The sequence below is a fragment of the Suricata suricatta genome, chromosome 8 (assembly GCF_006229205.1).
Source record: "Suricata suricatta isolate VVHF042 chromosome 8, meerkat_22Aug2017_6uvM2_HiC, whole genome shotgun sequence".
NCBI lineage: Eukaryota > Metazoa > Chordata > Mammalia > Carnivora > Herpestidae > Suricata > Suricata suricatta.
In genome coordinates, this window is record NC_043707.1 from 40,877,639 (window position 1) to 40,901,964 (window position 24,326).

A 24,326-nucleotide genomic window follows, 5' to 3' on the forward strand; every position below is an offset into this window, starting at 1 on the left:
AGCCCCCTAGGTGCCCTTCAATCTTGTCCACTATAAAGTTGTTCCTCTTCTCTTTGTAATCAAGTGTTTTGTGGGGTAAAACTTGATCACATTCCCTTTTTAGTGTGGTTGTCTATGAGCTCATAGTTTCCTGTTTTAGTCAGTGAGTGAGGGCCATTTCTTTGGTGTTTAAATCGTTCTTAGATTTTCCCATTGGTCCTTTTGACACCCCCCACCATTCTTTGAGCACTCCTTGTTGTCTGGCATGCCAGTTTGTTCCAGGCTTATCTTGTACTTTCCAGGCCCAGCCCTGGAATCAGCTGTTTCTCTGAGGTGCTCTTAAGAATGCAGTTTTGAAGCCATTCCTGGGGGCTAGGTGTGCTCATTGCTATTGGAGATGAATGGAGTTGCTCCTCCCAGGTCTTTTTTTTTTTTCTTTTTGAGAGAGAGAGGGTGCAAGTGAGTCTAGGGGAGAGAAAGAGCAAGGGGAGGAGAGAGAATGAGAGAGAGAGAGAACACACCGTGAGGGGCGGGGAGTGTGGCTCACCTGAAGTGAGGCACGTGTGTACCCAAAGCAGGGCTGAGCACACGTGAAGCAGGACTTGAATTCATGAACCATGAGATCATGACCTGAGCTGAAGTCAGATACTTAACTGGCTGAGCCACCCAGGTGCCCCTCCCAGGTGCACCCTCTTAATGGATACATGTGTATGTCTCTGTACACATTTGCATATACACATACCCAATATACACATATCTATATCTGTATATCTATATGAAAACCATGGTTTACTTCCAATTTCAGTCCAACACCTCAGGGTTCATTCTAGTTTTATCCCCTTTCCATCTTTGTAACTCTATAATTTAGCAGAAATTAGCTCCCCTTATCCTCGATTTATTTACTTGATCGAACCGGCTGTGTATTATCAATCTCTTCCTCCTCTGCCACACCTTTCCCTGCCCCCATGCCTTTTCTCACCTCATTCAGCATGCCCCCACCTCATCAGGTCTGACATCCCATGCCAGGTCACCCCTCTGCAAGGGTGCCCTCCGTACCCTTCTTGGCTTTGACACCCCACTGTGGGCTAGTCTACCTTGTTCTGGCCCATCCTAATGTCTTTAGGAAAGGGAGGAAGAAAAGTGAAGGAAAAGTTTTAGTGAAGACCCACAAGAAATGAAAAAGCTAACTATTTGATTCCTTGGTAAGACCATTCCAGATAAGAAATAGCAAGTGTATAGGCTGGGTAGTAGAAGCACGGCTGGTGTGGTGGAGGGATATTAAGGCCGCACGGCTAGAGGGTGCCAACAAGAAGGATGGCTATATTAGATAAGCTCATGGAGAAGGGTAAGAAGGGGATAGATCAGGTAGGGCATGGAAGGTCTTTGGATTTTACCTCTAATGAGAATGGGTAGTTATGGGAGAGCTGAACAAAGGAGTGAGGGCATCTATCTTAGGTTTTAAGAGGTTCACTGTGGCTATTCTGAAAACAGGAAGAGGGGCAAAGACAGAAGTTAGCACACCAGTTAGGAGGCTACGGCAATAATCCAAGGGAAGGATGATGGTGGCTTAGATCCTGGTGGTGATAGGGGAAGTGAATTGAGTTCTGAGTACGTTTTAGAGGTGGAGCCGACAGGAGTTGCTGACTGATGAGATGTGGCCTATGAAGGAAAAAGTGGAGTCAGGGTGATACCAATATTTTTGGCCTGGGCAACAGGAAGAATGGAATTGCCGTTATTTGAGAAGGGGAAAACAGCCAGAGGAGCTGATTTGGTGGAGAGGAGGGGGATCTGTAGTTCAGACTGCGATACATTTTTCATTAAGTTTGAGTCACTTGTTAAAAATCTGTGGAGACTTGGCAAGTAGGCAGTTGGCTGTTCCAGTCCGAGCTGGAGATAGGAACTTGGGGAATCATTGATAAATAGATGCTATTTAAAGCCAGGAGACTGGATGAGATCATTAGGGAATGAGTAGAGACTGAAAGAAAGAGAAGTCTAAGCACTGAATTCATGGAGCACTTCAACATACAGAAGTTGGAGAGACGAAGAGCAGAGGAGGCTAAGAAGGAGCTGTCAGAAAGGCAGGAAAAGTAGGTAAAAGAGTTGCCGCATTGTTGATTTCATCCGTGTTTCTGTCATGACTGGTTGCAAGTTCCTTTGTGGATTGTTTATACCTTTATCAGGTGGGCTTTTGCTGTTTGATTTTTAAAAATCATATTAACTTGTTCATGTAATAAGGACTTTAACCCTTTAACATACTAGATACAAATATTTCTTCCATTCTTTTTCTAAATGTTTATTTACTTTTGAGAGAGAGAGAGCACAAGCATAACTGGGAGAGGGGCAGAGGGAGATGGAGATAGCAGTGAACCTGAAATGGGGCTTGAACCCACAAACCCAAAGTTGGACGCTCAACTGGCTGAGCCACCCAGGAACCTCCGTCTTTTTATTTTGGTTATGTGAATGCTCAAAATATTTATGTAGTAAGTCAATTAGTGTTTTTGTTTGTGATTCATCTTATCCTTATGAAGCCTGGAAATTTGTCACATCTTCCAGAGATTTGATAATCACTTAATTCTACTTTATTCTAGCTTTTCATTATCTTGATTTATTTTTATTGACTTGTTGACTGCCTAGAATTTGTTTTTGTGCGTCAGGTGAGGTCAGAATCTAAACCCATTTCCTCGAGCAGTGGGCTCAGGCAAACACCAGCAAGCATTCTTTGGTTCAAGCAAGAATTCATAAATAGAAAGGTCAGCGGGATTCCTGGGGTCATGCGCTCACTATGTAGGAGACCAGTGTGTTTGCCTGAGTGAACCGGGTGTGCAGGGTCAAACGTGGGGGGTGGCCTTGAGAGTCCAGCTGAATTCGGGTGTCAGACGGCCTGAACATGGGTGCTAGCTTGTTAGAGAGCTGCTGGGAATGTTTGCTGCTCAGCCCCAGGATACTTTGGGGGAAGGTGAGATCAGATGCCTCCTGATACCAGCCAGCTCATCGTCAGGGATGCTGGGAGACATCCGGATCATTTTCTGGATAACCTTTGTTGTCTCTCCACACCCTCAAATTATTATTCCAACACCACTTATTACTGAATAATCTATCTTTTGCCAATTGCTTCTTAAGCATATATTAAATTTATATATATAATATATAAAATATCTTATATATATTTTACTTATGTTTCCTTATTTGAAAATATTAGTACCAGAGTCATCTGGGTGGCTCAGTCAGTTAAGTGTCTGACTTTGGCTCAGGTCATGATCTCACAGTTCGTGGGTTCAAGCCCCACATTGGGCTCTGTGCTGACAGCTCAGAGCCTGGAGCCTGCTTCCGATTCTGTTTCCCTCTCTCTCTGACCCTCCCTCACTCGCACTCTGTCTCTCTGTCTTTCTCTCAAAAATAAATAAACATTAAAAAAAAAGAAATATTAGTACCATTAATATCAGGTTATTAACTTCATGAAGTTAAAATTTAAACATGTATCAATCTAATCTGTAAAACGTACTATCACTTAATACAGGAACAGGTTAGTGTTAAAGCATTACTGTATGTATTTACTATTCCTATTTCTGAGATGTCTTAAGTTCTCTCTCTAATAGCAATAGGTTTTTCTCTCTGTAGATTGAATTCTTCAACAGTTGAGAATATTTAAATAAAGACAGTGCTTAAAATATTGGTTTTCTATTTGATTAAAGCAGAAATTTGCAAGTAGGTTTATTTTCATTTCACTTAAAAATTTTTTTTTGGACATTTATTTATATTTGAGAGAGAGAGTGAGAGTGCGAGCAGGGAAGGTGCAGAGAGACAGAATCCGAAGCAGGCTCCAGGCTCTGAGCTGTGAGTTGTCAGTACAGAGCCTGATGCGGGGCTCAAACCTACGAGCAGGGAGATTGTGTCCTGAGCCAATATCAGAAGCTCAACTGAATGAGCCACCCTCATTTCTCTTAGGTGCCCCTCATTTCTCTTTTGAATATGTTTGATTGTTGTTCCATTCTTGAAGATGAGACATCTATTTATTGTTCCTTTGTAATTATAAGTGGCTACTAATGTTCTGGTTTATCTTTTTTAGTTACCTAAATGATGCCCTCCTAATCTGAAAGTAAAATTATCCATTGGGGGGAAAAAACACGTGTAAGACTAATACTGACTACTGAAAATGAATCTCACCTACAATATATTCAAAGAATAATTCAATAACTGAGAAATACTTATCTCAGATATTTGAGGATGATTCAATAATAAATCTCATCTTAAAACATTAAAAATTAAGGGGCTCCTGGGTGGCTGGCTTAGTCCATTAAGCATCCGACTTTGGCTCAGGTCATGATCTTGGGGTTCGTGAATTTGAGCCCCAGATCAGGCTCTATGCTTACAGTGTGGAGCCTGTTTGGGATTCTTGGTCTCCTTCTCTCTCTGTCCCTCCCCACTCATGCAACTCTCTTTCTCTCTCAAAAACAAACATTAAAAAAAAACACACAAGATGTGGGGTGCCTGGGGTGCCTGGGTGACTCAGTCGGTTAAGCATCCGACTTCGGATCAGGTCAACACCTCATGGTTCGTGAGTCTAAGCCCTGCTCTGCTCACATCATGGAGCCTGCCTTGGATCCCTGTCTTCTCTCTCTGTGGCCCTCCCTCAGATTCATGCCGTCTTTATCTCTCTCAAAAATAAACATTAAAAAGTAAAAGAAATAAAAAATATAGGATGCTGAAAAGATATATGATAAAAATGAATATTTTAGGGGCACCGGGTAGCTCAATGGGTTAAGTGTCTGACTTTGGCTCAGGTCATATTCTTATGGTTTGCAGGTTTGAACCTTGCATCAGGCTCTGTGCTGACAGCTCAGAGCCTGGAGCCTGCTTCAGATTCTCTCTCTCTCTCTCTCTCTCTCTCTCTGCCCCTCCCCCCGCTCATGCTCCGTCTCTGTCTCTTAAAAATCAGTAAATGTTAAAGAATTAAAAAAAAATAAGTAAAAATAAATAAAAATAAAATTGTCTTGAAATTTTTGACTAATGCAAAAGATAATAAACAAGTGGTTTAAATCTGGGGGTTGCAGGAGGTGCCTGGTTGGCTCAGTCAGTTAAGTGTCCAACTTTGCTCAGGTCATGATCTCACAGTTCGTGGGTTCGAGCTCCACGTCAGGCTCTGTGCTGACAGCTAGCTCAGAGCCTGGAGCCTGTCTTTGGATTCTGTATATCTCGCTCTCTCTGACCCTCCCCTGCTTGCACTGTGTCTCTCTGTCTCTCAAAAATTAAAAAAAAAAATCTGGGGGTTGCAGAAAGTAGATGATGGAATTTTTATGTTAGACTAAATGTTTGAATTAATGAAGTTGTTCAAGAAAAAGCACTTTACTGTTCTGGCATATTTAGGTAGGAAATGTAATGAAATAAGATTTCATTTACTGTATCAACAAATACAATTTATAGTTATGCTCTTAATGAAGAGTGTGTTTGATCTATATAATCCAAATTGTCAAATCATTACCAGAGAGGAAAACATTGGAAACACCCTCTAATAGGAACACCCTTAATTTTTCACCACTGAATAAAAGGAGAGTCACGCTAAATTTTGGATGCAAAACCTAAACATTGTAAAGATATCAGGCTATCTTCAATCAGCTTAAAAATTTAATACAGTTTCCATTTAAATTCTCAATGGAATGTTTTGAGGGGCAACTGAAGTTATTCCTAAAGTTGGTCTAAAAGAATAAAGAGTAAGACATATTTATTCATTCAGTAGGTATGTATTGATTGCTGTGTTCCAAGCTCTAGAGATACATTATTGAGCATTAAGATAAGTAAAATGTGTTACCATCTTTTCTTGTGGGTTGTTATCATTAATGAATTTAATATTATGAAGAAGATGGAGAACTGACATAAAAAAATGATAAAATTTGTTTAAACACATCAAAAGCAAAAACGCATTGCATTTTTTTCTCACTAAATTCCTGTTTTAAGCACCACCAAAGAGAAAACTCCTGGAAGGCAGGGATTTGCATTTTCTACCTTTTGTAGCAATATCTTGTTTATAATGCTGGTTTATAATCCTAGTATATAATGCCTGGTAAAAAATGGCTAGAGTTTACTTTTCTTGAACTATTTCCCCTTAACCTCACCCTGTTCTTATTCTTTAGACATAAAGGATAAAGTTGTCTAGAGACATTTTAACTTCACCATATCAAAGGAGAAAAAATAAGTTGTGTAAAGAGAGAACTACAGGGGCACCTGTGGCTTAGTGGGTTAAGCGTCTGACTTCAGCTCAGGTCATGATCTCGCTGTCCGTGTGTTCGAATCCAATGTTGGGCTCTGTGCTGACAGCTCAGAGTCTGGAGCCTGCTTCAGATTCTGTGTTTCTCTCTCTCTCTTGCTCTCAAAAATAAATGAACACTAAAAAAAAGAGAGAAATATAGTAAATATAGTAAAATCCCTAATATATCCCTAATAATAATCCCCAATATATGTGTGTGTGTATGTGTACACACACACACACACACACACACACACATTATATATATATATAAAATCCCTGATATATTTAATCAATATATTGCTAATTCAGGTTAAATTGAAACAGGACAGGAGAAGATGAAGCAAGACAATTTCTGAAGCTTACTTTCTTAAACTAGAAGTGCTAAGCTAAACTAATTTCTTACATTTCAAATCAGGGAAGAACACATTTTGGCCAATTTAGGAAACAGCATCTGGATGAAATATTCTTGTTTTTCATAAGTACTTTGGAAAAGATGTGTGCAGAATTTTCTTCGTAGAGTTTCAGGAGTCAAAGTCATAAGCAGTAATGTGCATGATGTTTGGAATAGTATCTTTCTAGATTTGTCAGTGGGTTGGCAATGGAAGGAAAGCTTTCTTTTGTGAGTATATGACATTATTTTAGTGATTTGAAGTAGATTTTAATTCTGATTCCTTAAAGCGTGTCCGAATAATACCTCTAGTTGAGAAGGAGTGTTGTATGGACACTTTGCAAGAAGACACGACGGGCACTGTGTAGGGAGTTTTCCCACCGGCTGCTTTCCCCCTGAAAATATCAGTGAAATGAGACGGGAGACATTGTCAGCCGGTTCCCTCCGTCTGTGTGAAGGGGGTAGGCCTGCTTCTCACAGGTTATTGAGCTTAGTTCTCTCTCACACTGACTTACCGTGTTTTAACATCTGCTGAGAAGGTCAGCTTTCTGCTAAAGGGTCATGTCAAAGCAGCATGGCTGTCATTTTGTCGTCGTCTTCGTTTTTTAATTTTTTATTTACTTTTGAGAGAGAGAGAGAGAGACATTGTGAGCAGGGGAGGGTCAGAGAGAGAGGGAGACACAGAATCTGAAGACAGGCTCCAGGCTCTGAGCTGTCAGCACAGAGCCTGATGAGGGGCTCGAACCCACAAACCTTGAGATTATGACCTGAGCCAATGCCGGATGCTTAACCGACTGAGCCACCCCGCACCCCTGTCATTTTTTCTTCTGAAGTCAACTTCTGTCTTCTGAATCAAATTTCAACTTACTTGGTTCTGCTACTGGACTTAACTTTTGCTCTTGAGATTTCATAGGTAGTGACTGCTGCGTGTGTCACACCCAGTAAATTTGTCCTGTGGTGGTTATTGTGGGTGTTTTTCACTGAATATGTTTGTCTCTTGAATTTTGGGAATGTTATTTAACTAAAGGTAAATAGCAAGTATATTTTAGGGAAAACATAGTTATTAGCCACCAGCAGAAGAGAGCACCCATTTTAAAAACAGAAGCATGATGAGATGGATTATTCAGATGGTGAAATGCCAACTGAATGGAATATTAAAAATACTAAAAGGTTCATGAAATGTTTCTGTATTCATTTCGTATTGCTTCTAGGACAAATGACCGTAAACTTAGTCACTCCATGCAAATTTTCTTATGGTCCTGGAGGTCAGAAATCTGAAACAGGTCTAATGGGGCTAAACTCAAAATGTGGGAAGGCCATGTTCCTTCTGAAGGCTCTAGTGGAGAACTCCGTCCTTGTCCCTTCCAGCCCTCGTTCCCAGGCTCAGGGCCTTTTTTAAATTTTTTTGTTTTTTATTATTTATTTATTTATTTTAATAGTTTATTGTCAAGCTGGTTTCCATACAACACCCAGTGCTCTTCCCCACAAGTGCCCTCCTGCATCACCACCACCTCTTCCCCCGCCCCCTCAGGGCCCTTTCATCTGCACAGGTAGCCCCGCCCCTCTCTGACCTCTGCTTCCGTGGTTGCACCTCCTCTGGCTTTCCTGTCCCCCTCTTGTGATGATACTCTGGTTTCTCTTCGAATCGAAGAAGGAGCCTTCTGACTGCTGTGGGCCCAGCCAGATAATCCAGCCTTGTTTTCTGTCTCAAAATCCTTAATTTATCTCACCTGCAAAATCTCGTTGGCCAAGTTAGGCAATACATTCACACGTTCTGGGGCTCAGGACAGGGACTTCTGGGAGCACTGGGGCAACATTCTGCCTACCACACACAGTGTCTTTAAATGAAAACCTAAGGGAATATTTCCTTCAGGGGTTTAAAGTGCTGTGAAATGAACAATGAATACATAAACTAATTTCTGGAATAATTTGCTTTTAAAAAGTTTATTTATTTATTTTGAAAGAGGGAGGGAGGAGGGGCAGAGAGAGGAGAGAGAATCTTAAGCAGGCTCCCCGCTGTCAGCATAGAGCCAGGTGTGGGGCTTGATCTCACAAACTGTGAGATCACGACATGAGCCAAAATCAAGAGTCCAGGCTCCCTTGTGTTATTATTTTAAATATGCTTTCTAAACCATTTGGCTGTCCTTTAAAAGATCAAAGGTGGGGCGCCTGGGTGGCTCAGTCAGTTAAGCATCCCACTTCGACTCAGGTCATGATCTCATGGTTTGTGGGTTCAAGCCCCCCGTCAGGCTCTGTGCTGACAGCTAGCTCAGAGCCTAGAGCCTGCTTCAGATTCTGTCTCCCTCTCTCTCTGACCCTCCACTGCTCTCCCTGTCTCTCAAAAATAAATAAAAAACATAAAAGAAAAAGATCTGTTTTTATCTTGCTTTATTACACGATTGGAAAACTTTGTAGGGGTGCCTGGGTTGAGTTAGAATCCTGCGTTGGACTCTGCACTGAGTGGGGAGCCTGCTTGGGATTTTCTGTCTCCCTTTCTGCCCCTCCCTCATGCTCTCTAAGAAAAATAAATATTAAAAAAAGTGAGTTTCTTTTTTGAAAAAATGTTTAATGATTATTTATTTTTGAGACAGAAACAGAGTGCAAGTGAGGGAGGGGCAGAGAGAGAGAGAGGGAGACACAGAATCTCAAGCAGGCTCCAGGCTCTGAGTTGTCAGCACAAAGCCCGATATGGGGCTTGAACTCATGAACTGTGAGATCATGCCCTGAGCTGAAACCTAATGCTTAACCAACTGAGCCACCCAGGTGCCCCCAAAAGACGAATTTCTAATTGAGTTTAAGTAGAGAGAATAGGATGAAACCAATATAAACAGAGTCAGGAAAGCAGCAGCTTCTAAGAGGAGGCTGGGGAGGGATCGCATACCGCTCTCTGCAGCTAAAATAGATTTGCGTCCCAAGGTTCTGCTTCTTGAGTGATATTTCCAAGTTCACTAAGTCATACATACAATAGTCGATCTGAATACGTTAATAAAAAGTAATATATTCTTAATCATAGAATAAAATTTAAAAAAATTTTTAATGTTTTATTTATTTTTGAGAGAGAGAGAGAGACAGTGTGAGCAGGGGAGGGTCAGAGAGAGAGGGAGACAGAATCTGAAGCAGGCTCCAGGCTCTGAGCTAGCTGTCAGCACAGAGCCTGACTCGGGGCTCGAACCCACAGACTGTGAGATCATGACCTGAGCTAAAGCCGGACGCTTAACCGACTGAGCCACCCAGGTGCCCCTAGAATAAAAATTTTTAATTGATTCTTATTTATGTTTTTTTTCTTTAATAAAACCAATTAAGTCAGAAACTTGATGAAGGGGGTAAGTTACATTCAGAGCCAGTCCAAACTACTTTTTTTAATATTTAAAGTATCTAGTCCTCAGTCATTTGTAGGTTTTAAAATTCACAGAATCAGGATTTATAAGCATAATGTACTTGCATGAGGAATAATTATTCACAGCAGGCAGATCTGAATAAACCCTCTTTGTTTTTTTGAATAAACCCTCTTAATGTAACTTTCTAAAATCCAGATTTGAAATTTTGATATTTTATAAGAATTCTCATATTATATGGACAATTATTATGTGTCATATTATGTTAGAACACAGAACAGACCCTACCTCCCCCCGTCCTTTTCCCTCCCATCTTCCCTGCTTCAGCCAGAGGTGTAAGCTTTGCTTGAAACACTTTGAAAGCAAGTGAAAAGATCTAAGAAGTAAAACTGGGATGTAAAGTTAAAGGTGTAAAGAATGTCCCACTAGCCAGAGCCTTGGGGAGCGGGGAGGGAGACCTAAAAACCTTCATCCTCTCTATTTTTTTGGTTTAATGCAGAAATGAAATTCTCCTTTATCTCACTTATAGAATCATTATTATAGAGGAGACCCTTTTTTGCTTATAATTTTCAGGACTAATGTGAACATATGGGACAGCGTTTAGTATAATACAGTGGTTTTCAACCAGAGGTGATTTTGCTCCGCAGGTGATATTTAGCAAAGCCTGGAGACATTTTCATTTGTCACAACTGGGATTGGGGATGCAACTGCATCTGGTGGGTTGAGGCCAGGGATGCTGCTAACATTCCACAGGGCAAGGAAAAGACTTACCCACCCAAAATGTCAATAGTGTGAAGTCAAAAAATCTTGGGTTAATAGGATGTTATTTAAGTACTGATATACTTTTTTGTGGTGTGAGATTAGTGTTTAAAAATTTTATTATAAAAGTATAAGCACTAGAGGGCGGTAGCCACCCAACAGTTGCAGCTGATGTTACTTTAAACGTGGAAGGAAAAAAGGAGCTTGTGATTTAGGTACCTTGAAGATAAGGGCTGTAAAAGATCCTTAAAGAACTACTTAAGTAATTCTAGATCAAAAGACAGTTTTAACGATTATTATTTCTGAAGTCAGTAAAAGCAGAGCAAGAAGGGTCTTTTTCTTTTTATAAGACCTTGTGAACTGTTGCCAGAGAAAGGGGAAAATTCACACTAGGTTTTCACACACCAAAACACTAACGTCATTGCCACTCACACTTCTGTTTGCTCCCTGAAAGCAGGTGATTCCAAGTCTCTGTTCCTCAGGCACGGGGATCACTGATGCTGTTGAAGCTGTGTCTGGAGCAGGGGAGCTTAGAAAGGCCAAGCTAAGGGGCGCATGGAGGGCTCAGTCCTGTAAGCATCCAACTTCGGCTCAGGTCATGATTTCATGGTTCGAGAGTTTGAGCCCCACATCAGGCTCTGTGCTGACAGCTCAGAGCCTGGAGTCTGCTTTGGATTCTGTGTCTCCCTCTCTCTCTGCCCCTCCCTCACTCATGGTCTATCTCTAGCTTTCAAAATAAATAATAAAAACATTAAAAAAAAAAAGGCAAAGCTGTCTGAACCTATTAGACAACTCAGAGTTGGACTCAACTCTGATTCTGTGAAACAAAAATAATTCCCAGTTTGTTGCTGGAAGTTATTTGCTATCTAGGCAAGAATGCAATGCAATTTTCTATTTTTCCCTGCGGGTCAGTATAGTTTTTAAAAATGAAACAATTATTCTTTCTTTTTAGTAGGAGACATCCAGGCTTAAGCCTGAGTTTTCAAGGATTTTAATAAAGATTGACACTCTCTATTTGGTATTTGGTAAATTCATGTTAAACTCATATATTGATTTATTATTAGACATTCAAGGTATACAACATGATATAAAGAATAGATGTCCATGAACCAACCATTCAACTTAAAAAATTGATAAGGAGATCTCTGCTCTGCCCCAGTGAGGGGCTTCATCCCACAAACCTGTGAGATCATGACCTGAGCCCAAATCAAGAGTCACACCCTTAACTGACTGAGCCACCCACGTGCCCCTATAGTAAGTCTTTAAAATGCAGTGTGTATTTACACTTACAGCATATCTGAATTTGCAGAAGGCACATTTACAGGGCTCAAAAGGCACATGTGACTGGCAGCTACTGTGACTGAATAGGGTAGCTGTAAATTATAGAATAGGGAAAGCACATAAATTGTCCCAAGTCATGCAGTTGGTTGGGTGATTCATAGGTCTAAGTAAAAATCTTACCATTTTTGGAGGTGGTGGGAATGAGCCAGGTGATGGCAAACAAGGGTTCCTAAAACTCTGAGAGACGGGCCACGACAAACCCTTAGAGATAGAGGAGTAGTATGCAGTCCCCTGGAACCACTGGGCGTGTATAAAATGGATTGATATAAATAGCTAAACACTTGTTCCCATTCTGAATTGAGGTTCATTTAGTCATTGGGCCTCTACCTGCCAAATATGGCAAGAATAGTTATGTAATTACTCTGTACAGTAAATACATATATCTCTGTCACATACCCCAAGTCAAGGAGAGATACTGGTGTCCATTATGTCTGATGGTTTCACTAGCTGCTCTGTCTAGTGACTTAGCTCTTTATCAGTGAGAGAAACAGTCATGAGAAGTTCTGATTATATGCAGAAGGGATCAGGAATGGGGAGGTAGTTTTATCACACACACCCATATGATCTTGTTTCTCAGTAAGCTTGAAATCTAATGGGTAAGTAATATTAGTACAGAGTTAGTATAAACTATAATCCTAAAATGTTATGCTGCTAAAGTACTAAATTCATAGTTCCAGATATGCAAGAGGGAGAGTACGTTCATCATGGATCCTGACTTAAAATTAAATATCTAGTTCTTTCAAAAACTATTAATATTTCTTATTAATCATAGCCATCACACTGGCATTTGCACATTATAGAGACAGTGGGTTTTTAATTTAAGTTTAATCTATTTTTTTCCCATTGTGAAACGCGCCCTTTGGAAATTTGGAAAGTATGAAAGAAAGAAGAAGAAAATGAATCCATAATGTTAAGGACAGCAGTTTCTTTATATTTCCTTCCAAGTCTTTTAAATATAATTTAAAAATATTTGGGTTCATGAAATATAGTGGCTTCTTTTGCATTTTTCTTAAATTTATGAGCATTTAAAAAATATTTTTTATTTTTAAGCAATCTTTACACCCAGCATGGAGCTTGAACTTAAAACCCTGAGCTCGAGTCCCCTCTCTACTGACTGAGTCAGCCTGGCACCCCCCAAATTATGAACATTAAGAAAAGTATTCATAAATCTAATTTAGAATGCCTACTGCCAGTAGTGTGATATATCATAATTTGTTCAGCCACTCTCCATTGCTAGACATTTTATTTATTTATTTTTTATTTTTTTATTTTTGATACAGAGAGAGATAGAGCAGAGAGAGGGAGACACAGAATCAGAAGCAGGCTCCAGGCCCTGAGCTTATCAGCACAGAGCCTGACACGGGGCTCAAACCCACGAACGTGAGCTCATGACCTGAGCCGAAGTCGGAGGCTTTACCGACTGAGCCACCCAGGCGCCCCTCCATTGCTAGACATTTATTCTACTTTTCTACACAAGTATAATTTGGAGGTATTGTGGGTTCGATTCCAGATCACCACAATAAAGCAAATGAATTTTTGGTTTGCCAGTGCATATAAAAGGTATGTTTATAATATACTGTCGTCAAACTAGTATGCATTAGCCTTATCTGTAAAAAATGTACATACCTTAATTAAAAAAATACTTTATTGCTCAAAAATGCTAATCATCATCTGAGCTTTCAGTAAGTCATCATCTTTTTTTCAGGCCGAGGCTCTTGCTACAATGTTGACAGCTGTTGACTGATCAGGTGGTGGTTACTAAAGGCTGGGGTGGCCGAGGCAATTTTTAAAAATAAGACCGCAGGGGCTTCTGGGTGGCTCAGTTGGTTATGCATCTGACTTTGGCTCAGGTCATGATCTCATGGTTCATGAGTTCAAGCCCCGCGTTGGACTCTGCACTGGTGGTGCGGAGCCTGCTTGGGATCCTGTCCCTTCTCTCTGCCCCTCGCCCAAAGCGAAGCACAATCAAAGGAGGTCTGCCAGTGTTTAATGCTTCGGTGACCGTCTTTGTAAACAAACTCTTTTTCATATTCAGGATTATGTTTCCTAATTCAGGATTAGTTTCTTTAGGTTCAGGTCCTGGAAATGGAGCTGCCATTCTGAAGAATACAAACACCTGTAAGGTTCCTGATGTATTTTGACAAGCTGCGGGCTGGAAGGGTCGTCCTGTTTGCACGTCATCGTGGGTAGAAGGGCCTGTTTCATGGCCGTCACCAACCCTGAGGTAGTCTCGTTTGTGTTTTATTTGCTAAATTGGGAGACAAAAAATGTTTTTTTATTGTTTTAATATCAATTGCTTGGTCACTATTATTCACTGTGAACATTTCCTCATATTGATGGTGATTTTCTATTTATTTGTATTATAATTTACGTTGCCATTTTCCTCAGGTTTTTCTCATCAGTTCATTTGAGCTCTTGATATATTAAGACACTGTTAGTTTTTTAAGTGAATAGTGTTGATTGTTCTTTTAAGATAATATTCCTTTAAACAGCAGTTTCCAACATGTAGAGTTTTTGCCTTTTAAAATACTATTTGAAGAAAACTCTTAGTTTCTGTTCTTTTTAGGTGCTCTTTTGAACTGATTTCTTATACTGTCAAGTATAAGGCCAGTGTGGCCTCAATTGGTATAATATTTATATTAAATAATAGTTTAAGAAAAAGAAACTTACAAATTTCCTGTAAAATGTACACAAGGTACACTAATGTGTGGAAGAAAATGCTTTTGGAAAAAAGTGTCCCTGGGAATGTCTCCTTTGGATTATCTGCACCAACTCTTCTCCTCTCGTTGCGCCAATAGAGTTGAAGATTTTTAAGAAATTGATTTATTGAGATGCAATTCAATGTAAAAAGGTTTTTACATTCACATTTTGGGAAGCTGTATTATTTGGTTGGGAAAGTATGGATGGGCTCTGCATCTTTTTTCTTTTTCTGTTTTTCGTACTGCAAAGCCTAAAAAGCGTCTCCTTGTTGGTTACTGGTGCTCAGGAGTGACTTCTCTTTTCTTTTTTCTTTAATTAGTGCTGGTTTCTATAGGTTGCAAACTTTTCCTCCAGGAGCTGAAAGCAGAGACCTCTGGGTACTTTTTTTATTTCTTCTTTCTTCCCAGTTTTGAAAGAGCTTCTTTGCCACCACTGTTTGTCATGATGTGTCCTGAAGTACAGAATAGAAAATGCAAAACAAGACAGCTGCACGGGAGGTTTTTCTTTTTAAAGAAGTTGATAGACAAATGGCACAAGGTTCAGGGTTCTTGCCAGCTGAGAGCTGAGCTTCCAGAAAGCGCCGCTTTAGAGGAACAAGTGAAGTAGTGTGGACGGTCTGAAAGGCTTCATTGACAAGACAGCCGGGAGCCTCTTGTACCACATTGTCTGGGATGCACTTGCCCTTCCGACCCCAGATCTTGAGACAGAAATCTCAACATCCCCCAAAGCTTAAAAAATTAATTGTTTGTGTTTTTTGTGTGGGTTTCTTATTTTTGTTTTTGTTTTCCCCATTATACTTGGTTTTCTAAGAGAAATTCCTGAAAAGATGTTTGTTTTTGTTTATCTTTGACGTTTGGGTGTTAGTCATGGATTCACATAATCACGTGGCTCACCTAGAGGGAACAGTGGGGGTGTAGGCAGTAAGGTTGTGTCACTGACAGATTTGTGGTCTAGCATTAGTGTTTGCTTCCTGAGCTAGAATCTAAGTGCTGCAGCCAAAAGGAGTACAGAATGGGGGAGGTAAGGCAAATCTGAAGCTGGCGATGTCAACCATTATTGACAGTTTCTCAGTTTTCTTGAAGGTTGATGTGGAGAGACTTAAGTTTATTGTAAGAGAGAACTTTCCAGGGGAAGAAGATATTCAAAGTTACTCAGTTTATATCAGGGACGTTGGAGACTCACGTGTAGAGTGGAGAGCTCTTCAAGGAAGAGAACCATCTGTTGGTTTGGTATAGAAGGGCAGGCAACCTCTTCAACAATGGCTTTCATTCAAGTCTTGATAGAGCTCCCATTATGTGTCTTGAGGGAGGATGTGGCCTGTGCTCCTGAACTTTGAGGAGCTCAGAGTCATAGACCCGGAGACTGGAAGACCCTTTGAGATCAGCACTCTACCCTTCTTCCACAGGGAACATCGAGGCCCAGAAAGGTGACTTGCTCAAGGTCATGCAGAGGGTTAGTGGCAGACTCTTGACTTTCTGGAAGCTAGATCTTTTTACTTCCAGCAGTATTTTGCCATTCCCCTGTGGTTAAAGGGGCTTTGTAGCTGTTAGAGAACAATTCAAGACCTTATACAATGAAGTGTAAAAACTGAATAATCCGTTGCCATTGTATATGGGGAGAGTTCATTGTTAACTGGAATTATCTGGATGTGTGACAGATTTTGAGGAATGGGTATGATGTGGACATTATGAAAGAACCAGAAAAATCTAGTCTCTGCTCTGTGTTGTTGGGGGACATGCATGAAGAAATTTCTGTCCTTCGGCCCAAGTGCAAAGCCTTTAAAGGTGCTCTCTGGTCGTGCACATGCACCCAGGAAACTCCCCTGGTGAAGATCAAAATGAAAATTGGGCTTGGGTGGGGAGGTCAGATTTCTGAGTAAACTTGGAAAGACCATCACACCCTTGAGGATGAACGTAGATTACAAGAACATCGGGTCTATGACAGGAAGGGCCCTTGTGGAAGGGTCTGGACGTGAAGAACTTGAGTTGTTGCCTCATTAGACGGCTTCTGCCTGGCTGCTAGAAAAGTTATTCCTTGGCTTTAATATTCGATCTCTTCTCACCCTTTATGCTATATAGGTTTCCTTTCCCTTTTTAGTGCATCGCTGAAAGCCAAAGTGACACTCTGAAACATCTGCCACTTAAACAAGAGGAGATTTATTGCTTTTAATGGAAATGATAACTTGTTCCAGCAGGAGAAAGGTATGCATCAGAGAGGGCAGCCTGTGGCAACACAGATTTTGGCTGCTGCTCTGCAGTTGGTGGGGCACGGGTCCCCAGAGAGTTAGAGGCCAGAGAGACCACGCTGCTGGTTGAGGGAACAGGAAGTTCCGTGCCTCTGCAGCATGCCTGGGGTTTAGAGCAGGGTGCAGGCCCTGAGGCGTCAGTAAGGGTCTGTGGAGGGGGAGACTGAAGCTGAAGAATCGGGATCCGGAGGCCCCAGTAAGCCACATTGAAGAAGTAGGTTTTATCTCAAGGACAATGGGGAATCTTAGTGTCATTTAAATTTTAGATCCTTCTGATTGCAATATGAGGACAGCTTATGGGAGAGAGAGGAAGAGAAACAATGGAATCAGTGAGACTAATGACAAAACTGGTCCAGCAGTTGAGGAGAGGGGGCTGGACCCTGTAGGGGCAGAGGAGAGGGGGCTGGACCTTGTAGGGGCAGAACCATGACAGGTTTTGGCTCTCAGGACAAACATCCTCAGACTGACCTTTACGCAACTAAGTCATTCAAGACCGAACACCCTGCAAATGGGTGTGGCTGGTAATGTGCCTTGACCTTCAACTCGGTCATTCAAGATACACCTTGCAAATTGGGAGATGTGTGTGATTGGTGATGTGCCTTTCAATAGCTTTCAATTTAACTAAATATTCTGGGTTTTTAAGTGCTGTTCTGAGAGCAATATTCTTTTAAAGTAATTGTGCAGGGGCGCCTGGGTGGCTTAGTTGGTTGAGCATCCACCTTTGGCTCAGGTCATGATCTCATGGTTTGTGGGTTTGGGCCCCGCATCAGGCCCTGTGCTGACAGCTCAGAGCCTGGAGCCTGCTTCGGATTCTGTGTCTCCCTCTCTGCCCCTCCCCTACTCATGCTCTGTTTCCCTCTGTCTCAATAATAAATAAAACATTAAAAAAAAAGTAATTGTGTAAAAAAATCTACCCTTTCTAGATTTTTGTCTCCAGGAACAAAGCACAGTCACCCCCTGGCAGTTAATCAGGGGGACAGGTGGGCGAGGGAGAGAGGGAATCAGATTTAGGGGATATTTAAGAAGTAGGATGGACAAGGAGATCTTTTGAGGGATAAAGAATTTGAGTTCATTTTTTAAAGTTGTTTTTTAACCAAAAGAGTAATACATGCTATGGCAAAATTCAAACAGTACTTTACTGCTGTAAAGATATGGCATGAAATATGTCTCCTTAACGAAAGTCAACCACTATGAATAGTTCTCTTGGAGACATGTTTTTGTTCAAGAATAAGCTTATATGGGTGTTGCCTCGTGAACTGGGGAGACCCTGGGCGCTGGGGCCTTGATCCAGCCAGAGCAGAAGTAGTGGCCGCAGGTCCTTGGTCTGGTCCCGAGAAGAAATTCATGAACAGACACAAAGCACAGCAGATGAGTAACACCAGCAGAGACATTTATTAAGAGGAAAAGAACCCTCTGGAGATATGAGAGCTGTGAGTTCTTAGAGAGACAGCCGTGTGCCCCGGGGACGGGTTTCTGTCGTTGATTGACAGTTGTTAACTAGGGGATTGAATATTTACTTGGGGCTGCAAGCAGGGCCTCCCAGGTATTTTTCCTAATTTGGTCAGGGGTCTCCCTGGTGGCGCCCACCATCTTGGGCCTGTCTGGTTTGATCTGGCTTCTTGTGGAATGCCACCAGCCACCAGGATGGGCCTCTGACCTTCCCATAGCTGGCCGTGACTTCCTCCTTGCTGACCTCCAGGTGTCCTGTTAGAACGTAGCTTCCTGCCCACAAGAACACAAGGCAGATACTGCAGTAAGGCTAGTTCAGTGGATTTTTTGCTTTCCCTGTGCATCTAAAAGTTATATTTATACAACACAGTCTATTAGATGTACAATAACACTGTGTCTAAAAAATTGTACTTGCCTATGAAAATCCCTCTGGAAACCTCTGCTTGACTTTCCCTCCCCCAACTCCTCACGGTCCCAGGGCAGCTTTTCCTGCCCATGGGTCCTGTCCCCGTGCTCTAATAAAATCAGCTTTTTTGCACCAAAAAAAAAAAAAATTGTACATGCTTTAATTAAAGAATAATTTATCACTAAAATGTGATTGTCTGAGCTGTCAGCAAGTTGTAATCACTGGTCACAGAATCACCATAACAAATAATGAAAAGTTTGAAATATCGCGAGGATTACCAAAATGTGATAAAGGCAGGAAATGAGCAAATGCTGTTGGTAAAATGGTGCCAGTAGACTTGTTTGAAGCTGGGTTGCCACAAACCTCGAATCTGTAAAAAGCAATATTTGTGAAGCATGATAAAATGAGGTATGCCTATTAATTTTAATATTTTGTAAAAAATAATATTTATTTGTGTTAAAACAAATATTAAAATAATTTTCTTTTTATAAAAATGAGAACATACTATGCACCTTGCTGTGCCCTCTACTAAGTCACTTAAACATATTTTGGCAGTTTTTCCACATCTACTTCATCCTTTTAAATTTTTAAAAAATGTTTTATTTATTTTTGAGAGAGAGAGAGAGCGCGTGAGCAGGGGAGGGTCAGAGAGAGAGGGAGACACAGGATTTGAAGACAGACTCCGGGCTCTGAGCTGTCAGCACAGAGCCCGATGCTCGGCTCAAACCCACGAACTGTGAGCCTAAGTTGGATGTTTAACTGACTGAGCCACCCAGGCGCCCCTTCTTCATTCTTTTTAATGATTGCTTAATGGTCCATTGAATGAATGTATTACCATAATTTATCTATATTGGTCTCTAAACTGATGGACTTTGGGGCTGTTTCCAATTTTTGATACTTGAATTAGACTTTAATTTTAATTTTTTTATTTTAAATTTATTTATTTTGAGACAGTATGTGTGTGAGCAGGGGTGGTGGGGTAGAGAGAGAGGGAGGGAGAGAGGATCCCAAGCAGGCTCCAAGCTGTCAGCACAGGCCCTACAACGAGGCTTGACACAGGGCTGGATCCCATGAACTGGGAGATCACGATCTGAGAGCCGATACCAAGAGTCAGATGCTTAACCACCTGAGGCACCAGGTGCCACTAAATTAGATTTTAAACAAGAGGAGTGATGTGAATTAACAAAGGAAGAAGTCTAGGTGGCAAACAAAAGGTTTGTACATAAACGGGACTCTAGCATTTTTGTGACTGAGGAACTATTCTTAACTTGCCTAGGCCGTAGCTGCCATATTTATGAGGGTGACGGTGGGAAACCAGTGGGTGTTTCTGCAGACCTTCAAGTCCATGTGTAAAATTGGGAGGTGACTTAAGAGCTGGGCATTTCTCTTTCTATTTTGTTTATTCATTCATTCATTTATTATTTTAGAGAGAGAGTGCAAGTGGGAGGAGAGGGGCAGAGAGAGAGAGAGAGAGAGAGAGAGAGAGAGAGAGAGAATCCCAAGCAGGCTCCATGCTGTCAGTGCAGAGCCCAACGCAGGGCTCGATCCCACAACTCTGGGATCATGACCCGAGCAGAAACCAAGAGTCAGATGCTCAAAACTGACTGAGCCCCTGGGCGCCCCAAGAGCTGGGTGTTTCTAACAGGCAGTAGCTGCTGCCTCACCAATTAAAGATCTTTCAGGGTGGGAGGTGTGAGCACTGTGTGAACACTGACCATACTCCCCCCTGGTTAGAAATGCGTTCTTGCCCATTCACACCTGTCACCCTATTGCACCCTGAATCTGCTTGTTATCATAACTGTTTCCTGGGCACCCCAACCATAATGAGAAGCAGTAAGTATTTGTAAAAGAAAAGTCATCAAGTCAATTTGATGACTTGAAAGTTGTGTCAGAGAGGAATGAGGAACAGGCCATTTGTGCAGGGCTACCTCCTTTTATCTAAGCACATTTGTCTTCTCCCACTGCTGCTGGAAGAGTTTGTTCCCGAAGCACCTCTTGACCAGTTGCATGGTTTTGGGAAAGTGTCAGCATCTGGAAGCTTCAGGAAAATGGGCATAATATTTCCTGGTTGGCACAGCATTGGGAAGGTGGAATAAGCCAATGGATATCAAAGGGCCTATTGTACTTTCTTCCAAGACCTTGACAGAATGGAGTTTGTAAGGCAGTATGTGATCCAACTGAAGACCGTAATCTATTCTTTCCTGGGATATGCTTGCTGGTGGCCAGTGTAACCTCTCATACTCTCAACCTGTGTGTGTGTGTGTGTGTTAAAGTTTATTTTGAGAGGAGGGGGAGAGAGAGAGCGTGCGTACACACACCTACACGTGGGAGAGGGGCAGAGAGAAAGGGAAAGAGAGGAGAGAATCCCAAACAGGTTCAACACTCCATGCTGAGCCCGATGTGGGGCTTGATCTCACAACCATGAGATCATGGCCTGAGCCAAAATCAAGAGTTAGACACTTAGCCAACAGAGCCACCCAAGTGCCCCCAGCCTTGTGTGTTTCTTTTTTAAGCCATGCCTGAAAGTTCATCACTTTAGGAAAATATTACTAGATTTATTTATATTGTGGCTGGCAAAGAGACCTTAGCAACAGTGATCTAATGTGGACCTCCCAGCAAACCAGCCAGTTTAAGTAAGGCATGTTTTATTCCTATGTAGCAGGTGGTATAACTGAAGCTCAGACATACTGATAAAGAAAGTAAGACTCAAGGAAGACACATAAATAATAAACAGCAGAGACCCTTCTAGACTACTTACAAGACTCAGAAGGTGAGAGGTAGCTACCCTGCTCTTTATCAACTTAGGCTTGGAATTTTTGAGTCTGTTTTTCCCCAAACATATTTTATATCCTAATAAAATGCATGTCATTTTAAAAATAGGTTTTCCCCCAAATAGCCAAAGCAATCCTGAAAAATAAAACCAAAGCCTGGAGGCATCACGATCCTGGACACCAAGCTGTATTACAAGGCTGTAATCATCAGGACAGTATGGTACTGCCACAAAAACAGACACACAGATCAATGGAACAGAATAGAAACCCCAGAAATGGACCCACAACTATATGGCCAACTCATCTTTGACAAAGCAGGAAAGAATATCCAATGGAATAAAGACCACCCCTTCAGAAATGGTGCTGGGAGAACTGAACAATAACATGCAGAAGAATGAAACTGGACCACTTTCTTATATTACAAAAATAAATTCAAAATGGACGAAAGAAACCATTAAATTCCTAGAGGAGAACACAACCGGGGCAACTTCAGCCAGGGCAACTTTGTACTAGACCTGTCTCCAGAGGCTAGGGAAACAAAAGTAAAAATAAACCCTTAGGACTTCATCAAGATAAAACACTTCTGCACAGAGAAAGAAACAACAATACTAAAAGGCAACTGACAGAATGGGAGAAGATACTGGCAAATGACATCTCTGATAAGGGATTCAAAAATCTATAAAGAACTTATCAAACTCAATACCCCAAAAAACAACTAGTCCAGTTAAGAAATGAGCAGAAGACATGAATAGACATATTTCCAAAGAAGACATCCAGATGGCTAACCGGCACATGAAAAAATGCTTAACATCACTAATCATCAGGGAAATACAAATCAAAACCACGATGAGATACCACTTAACACTTGTCAGAATAGCTAAAATAAACAACACAAGAAACAACAGATGTTGGTGAGGATGTGGAGAAAAGGGAACCCTCTTACACTGTTGATGGGAATGCAAACTGATGCAGCTACCCTGGAAAATAGTTTGGAGATGCCTCAAAAAGTTAAAAATAGACTAAACTATGACCCAGCAATTGCACCATTAGATATTTACCCAAAGGATACAAAAATACTGATTTGGGGGCGTCGGGATGGCTCAGTCGGTTAAGCATCTGACTTCGGCTCAGATCATGATCTCATAGTTTGTGGGTTTGAGCCCTGCGTCGGGCTCTGTGCTGACAGCTCAGAGCCTGGAGCCTGCTTCGGATTCTGTGTCTCCCTCTCTCTGCCCCTCACTCACTCATGCTCTGGTTTTGTCTCAATAATAAATAAACATAAAGAACATTTAAAAAACCCCAAAATACTGATTTGAAGGAGCACATGCACCCCGATATTTATAGCAGCACTATCAACAATAGCCAAATTATGGAAAGAGCCCAAATGTCTATCAAATGATGAACGGATAGAGAAGACGTGGGATGTATTCAGCCATCGAAAAGAATGGGATCTTGCCATTTGCAATGACATGGATGGAGCTAGAGTGTATTACGCTAAGCGAAATAGGTCAGAGGAAGACAAATATCATATGATTTCACTCATATGTGGAATTTAAGAACAAAACAGATGATCATAGGGAAAGGAAGAATAAAAAGAGAAAGAGGCAAACCATAAGAGATTCTTATGTTTATAGACTCTTATGTTCTCTGATAGAATACAAACTGAGGATTGCTGGAGGGGTGGTGAATGGGGGATGGGCTAAATGGGTGATGGGCATTAAGGAGGGCACTTGTGATAAGCAGGTGCTATATGTAAGTGATGAATCGCTAAATTCTACTCCAGAAACCAATATTACAGTATATATTAACTAACTAGAATTTAAATATAAACTTGAAACAAAATTTGTTTTTTCTCATTTAAAAAATAAATAACATTGGCAAGATATTTTAGTTTACATCTTAAACACATTAAAATTCATGGACTCATTTGATTCTTACAGTAACCCTACATGTAAACAGAGCAGACATGAATAATTCCACTTTGCAGATGAAGAAATAGACTTAGGAATTGAGACCCATCCAAGGTGAAAAGCCCTGGACCAGAGCCAGAATGGGAACCTGGATTTTTGGTAATGACTTCAATACTTTCATTATCGTTATTAGGCTTCTATTATGCTTTTGTAACTACTTTTTCTACAATTTAAAGTAGATAACCTTGTGTAGGCCTTCATTACAAAACATTTATTGAGTACCTTTGCAAACTGCTCAGCAGCTAGTTGGGAGAAAAGTAAATAAACAAATAGTTACAATCAAAGACGAAACATACTTTGCAACTTGGAGATTTCACAAATGGGTTTTAACGACAGCATTTAGACAGATTTACTCAAAAGGGAATAATCACAGCTGACTCCTGTAAAAAGTGGGAGAAAGAAGCCACACGCACCCATACACACGTGTATAACTACCCCACACCCAACCCATGAGGGAAAATCCGAATTTCACATTCCAGGAAGTGACTGGCGTTTTCTTGGCGTGTTGATCTGTAGGAGATTACACGCCAAGGCAGTGTAGTGTGTCATCAGAGAATGTCAAGTAGATTACTGTGTCTTGTTACTTTGATGTCACTGCCTGGCTTTGTTTCCATATTTTCCTTGCTAACAGATACCTTTACTAGATGTTAGCTTGACAACCATGTGAAAAAGGAGGATTTATAATACTTTCCTTTGTAAGCAGCATATTTCTTGCTTGATCACAAAGACTTTGCTCTCT

The 24,326-nt window shown here is 41.2% G+C and overlaps 1 long non-coding RNA gene across 2 annotated transcripts; it reads left to right on the forward strand.

The window, feature by feature from the left end:
* The first annotated feature begins 1,955 nt into the window (after positions 1–1,955).
* Positions 1,956–23,869, forward strand: LOC115298204. Of its 2 annotated transcripts, none has more exons than XR_003911655.1 (4): positions 1,956–2,066; positions 14,108–14,270; positions 16,825–16,947; positions 23,558–23,869. It is a non-coding gene; the product is annotated as an uncharacterized LOC115298204 (long non-coding RNA). The 2 variants fall into 2 exon arrangements; XR_003911656.1 differs by having other exon boundaries at positions 14,117–14,270.
* The last annotated feature ends 457 nt before the right edge of the window (positions 23,870–24,326 follow it).